General features: G+C 49.1%; 1 pseudogene; it reads left to right on the top strand.

Annotated features, from left to right (window-relative positions):
* The first annotated feature begins 856 nt into the window (after nucleotides 1-856).
* Nucleotides 857-4,174, top strand: LOC101834629 (annotated as a pseudogene).
* Nucleotides 4,175-4,902: the final 728 nt, after the last annotated feature.

The following is a 4,902-nucleotide window of genomic DNA, read 5'->3' as shown; positions in this document are numbered from 1 at the left end:
AAGTTAAAAAACTAACAACCCCACAAATATTGAGGGAGGGAACTTAACATATGTCACTGAGGACAAGGAATAGAACAGCTGTCTCCCTGGGATGGTCCGCTATATTCTGAGAAGGAGCCTGAGTGTCTCATCAACCACAGACTCTATGGACAAAACGGAGACCTGGGTGGTTTAGAATCCAGGCTGGTTTTCCTGATGAGTCAGCCAATAGGAACAATGTCCAGTGGCCCAATCCACGCTCCAAAATGTTTTTGACAAAGAGAGCATTCTGGGTCCCATGAAAACAAAATAGCCTTGGAAGACAGCAGCCAATGAGGCTGTACCTGGTGTTGCTTCGGATGATCATAAAATTGTCTTCAAATTCGCGGCTTCAAGCACTGTCTGTGCGCACTGGCACTGGTACTGGTGTCAGCGAAGTGAACGCTCTGCCTTCACTCGCAAGACTGGCACCAACTGCCTCTTGACCACTCAGCTCGTGCTGTGTGCATCCTGATCGGCGACCTGATTGGTGACAGTTAAAGATCTGAGCCAATCAGATTGGCATACCAATCAAGACACCCTCATTGGTTAATGTGAAGTCACAATGACTTGTGTCAGCTCCAAAGTGATCTAGCACGTGCCTACCCATGTGGACAGTAGGTAGGGGGCCCGTGAGAGCAGGCTTAGAGCAAGAAGGCTTTGCTTACTCTGTGCCGTTTGTGCAATGACATCCCAGTCAGCACGTGCCTCCCTGCTCCTTTTCCCTTCCTGGGTCTCCTGTAAGTCATGAAATAGACTTGGTTTCCTCAGCCCCAGGCCCCCACCCTCCTGGTCACCTGGACTCCCACAGCCAGCGTTTCCCTCAGGGCAGATTGCACAGGTGGTGTTTAGCATGCCACAAGCAACACAAACAAGCTTGCCTTCTCAGCTCTGCCAGCAGCTTTACCCTAGCCGGGCCCCGCCCCCGAGCAGTGCAGCCTCCAGAGTGCACAGTGCAGTCCCTGCCCATCCTGACCCAGGTGCCCATGTCTACCCTTCTGGATCCCAAGTAATGATGATCCCTTCCCAGATCTCCTATTCAGCCTCCCGAGGAGTCTAGTATATCCCTGGACAGGGGCGTTCTACGTATGTTTTCCCAACACTGCAGGACCCCGTGTAGCCAGGAGCCCCCATTGCAAGCCCTACCGAGTTTGGGACCTATGTTGGTGCCTATCATTCAGCCCAAGGTGTACAGCAGTTTCCTGCTAGTGTGGCTCCTGCCCCAGTTCTGATGAACAACCACCCCAGATTGCTCCTAAGAGGGAGCACAAAACTATCCGAATCCGAGACCCAAACCACGGAGGGAAGGCTATCACAGAAGAGATCATGTCTGGGGCTCACACTGCCTCTACACCCACTCCTCCTCAGATGGGAGGCGGTCTGGAGCCTCAGCCTAATGGGGAGTCGCCTCAGGTTGCTGTCATTATCCGGCCAGATGACTGATCACAGGGAACAGCAATTGTGGGTCAGTGAGGACTGTCTTTCCCAGAGCACAGCCCTGGCACAGAATCTCAGCCTCCATCGCCTTCTCCAACCCCATCACCAACCTCAATTTTGGAACCCGGGTCTGAGTCTAATCTTGTTGTCCTCTCTATTCCCGGGGACACTATGACAGCGGCGATTATACAAATGTCTGTACAAGAATCGACTCCCATCTCTTGTGAAACTGGAGAGCCACATTGCCTGTCTCCAGAGCCCACTCTTGCTCAACCAATTTGGAAGCAGAAGTGACTCAGCAGACCCATTCCAGAATCTGAGTTCTCTTCCAGTCCTCTCCAGGACCTCCCCCTTGACAGCCCCCCCTATCCCAGCCCAATTGTCTCAGAGTTTAGAGGTGGCTGCAACCACCCAAGTGGAAATATCTGTGCCAAAGAGGAGGCAGAAATTTAAAGAGGTAAATAAGGAGGCTGCGGGTGACCTTCTGGATGCCTTCAAGGAGGTGGACCCAGCAGTGGACCCAAGGGGGTAGAGAATCAGCCTCCCACAGGCAGCACCCCAATCCCAGAGTAAGAGGGCAGCACTGTGTCCCCACAGCCTGAGGAAGCAGATGAAATCCGGGAGTGTAAGGAAGACAAAATTCACTATGCTGAGAATATCCAGCCTGGGGAAGAGAAGTACGAATACAAGTCAGATCAGGGGAAGCCTCTGAACCTTGAGGAGAAGAAGCGCTACGACAGGGACGTCTTGCTGGGCTCTCAGTTTATCTTTGCCAGGTGCAGGAACCAGAAGCATTGCCCCATATCACCGACGTGGTTCTGGACAAGGCTAATAAAACACCACTTCAGCAGCTGGATCCCTCCAGACTACCTGGCATAAACTGTGGCCCAGATTTTACTCCATTCTTTGCCAACCTTGGCCGACCAACCCTCAACAGCCGTGGGCCCCAAGGGGTGGACCAGGTGTGGAGCTGCCTCGAGGGCTGCAGGCTGGCCTGGGACCTGGTACTCTCAGCAGGGACCAAGAAACGACATGCCCACGATGATTTCCTGCGTGATAATGACTGAAGACATAAAACTGAACAAAGCAGAGAAGACTTGGAAACCCCGAGCAATCAGACAGCTGCTGATGGGGATCGAGGGGAAGACGATGCGGATGGAAGCAAAACCCAGGACCTGTTCCACAGGATGCGCTTCATACCAAAGAAGCTGACACCCCAGATATTCCAGCAGCTGACGAAGCAGGTGACACGGCTGGCCACTGTCACCGAGGAACGCCCCACAGGATTTACTGACCTCATCTTTGAGAAAGCCATTTCAGAGCCGTTTCTCTGTGGCTTAAGATGTTAACTGAAGCAATAATGCATGACTGTGTGGTCAAACTGCCGCTGCGGCAGAAGAACGGGGTCCCTAGAAGGAAGAGCTGGGAGAGGCTCAGACACAGTTTGATGGCGCTCTTTAGGGAACATCACAGTCACTGGAGAGTTATTCAGGCTGAAGATGTTAACTTGAAGCAATAATGCATGACTGTGTGGTCAAACTGCTTAGGAACCATGATGAAGAGTCCCTGGAGTGCCTCTGTCACCTCCTCACTATTGGCAAAGACCTGGACTTTGCAAAAGCCAAGCCTTGAATGGATCAGTATTTCAGCCAAATGGAAAAACTCATTAAAGAAAGGAAGACCTCATCTCGAATCCGTTTTCTGTTGCAGGATGTACTGGATCTGCGGCAGAGCAATTGGGTGCCTCGCCGAGGGGATCAGGGACCCACGACTATTGATCAGATCCACAAGGAGGCTGAGATGGGAGAGCCCCAAGAACACATCAATGTGCAGCAACTCTTGGCCAAGGGCAGTGACCAGTGTCAGGGTGGCCCTCCAGGCCTGCCCACCAGCCGTGGTCTTCAGCTTGTGCATGATGGTGGCTGGAATACTGTCCCCATTAGCAAAGGCAGCCGCCCCAGTGACACCTCGCAGCTGACCAAGATCACCAAGCCTGGTTCCATGGATTCCAACAACCAGCTCTCTGCACCGGGAGGGCGACTGAGTTGGGGCAAGGGCAGCAGTGGGGCTCAGGAGCTAAGCCCTCAGACACAGCATCAGACGCTACTTGCCTTGAATCGCTTTCTGCTCTTCAGCAAGCATTGCCCACAGAGAACACAGACAGCAGGCGTGTTGCACAGAGGAGTAGCTTAAGCCAGGAACGAGGTGAGAAAGCCGGGGACCGGGGAGAATGACTGGAGTGGAGTAAGCAGGGGAGGTGACCGTGGGGCAGACTCGATCGTGCCAGAACACCAGCCACCAAGACAAGTTTGAGCAAGGAAGTGGAGGAGCCGAGTAGAGAGCGGCCTTCCCAGCCTGAGGACTGCACATGGCAGCCAGCCTCACAGAAGAGCGGGGTTGGGGTCCTGTGAAGCAGGAAGCCACTCTACCTCCAGTGAGCCCTCCATGGCTGCACTCTCTGTGGAAGAGGTGGAGAAGAAATCTAAGGACGTCGTTGAGGGATATCTCCATCTCAGTGACGTGAAGGAGGCAGTTCAGTGTGTCCAGGAGCCGGCTTTGCCCTCCTTCATCTTTGTGCGCATGGCATTGAGTCCACGCTGGAACGCAGCACCATTGCTTGTGAACAGATGTGGCGACTGCTGCACCAGCTGCTCTGTGCAGGGCGCCTCTCCGCTGCCCAGTACTATCGAGGGCTGTATTTTGAATAATGGAATATAAAATAGAGATCTTGACATATGAAGCATTAAACATGAATTATGTGTTATATATTATAAATTATTGGATACAAAATAGGAATTGTGAAAAAAGAAGTATGAAATGTGAATGATGAATCGAGAATTGAGAATTATAAAATTAAAACTCACAAAATGTAAAATATGGATCTAGGACTCCGAATTATGAAATATGAATTAGTTGTCCTGAAATATGAATTATGAAATATCAACTATGGATCGTGAAAATGCACTATTAAATATAATATTGGATTGTGGATTATGAATTATGGAATATGAATTTGGATCATGATCAATGAATTATAGAATACGAAAAATGAATTAAGATATATGAATTATTCAATGAGAATTATGAATTGTGAAATTTGAATTGTGGAGCAAGGATTATGAGTTGTGAAACATAAACTATGTAATGAGGATTTTGAATAATGGAATATTAAATGTGGATCCTGACATGAATTATGTAATAGCAAATATAGATTTTCAAAAACATACACTATGAAATACAAATTATGCATCGTCAATTATTAATGTTTGAATTTGAATTGAGGATCGCAAACCTAAAGTAAAATATATGAATTATGCAATGTGAAGTATGAATTATGAAATATGAACTATGGAACTTGAAACATGAATTTTGAAATGTCAGGTATGGATTGTAAAATATGCATTATGAAATATGAGTTATGTTCTGAATTATTTAATATGATTTATA

Source organism: Mesocricetus auratus, unplaced genomic scaffold (assembly GCF_017639785.1).
Source record: "Mesocricetus auratus isolate SY011 unplaced genomic scaffold, BCM_Maur_2.0 Super-Scaffold_100676, whole genome shotgun sequence".
Classification (NCBI taxonomy): Eukaryota; Metazoa; Chordata; class Mammalia; order Rodentia; family Cricetidae; genus Mesocricetus; species Mesocricetus auratus.
Note: the sequence above shows the minus strand (reverse complement) of the source record. Positions and strands in the feature narration are given on the sequence as shown.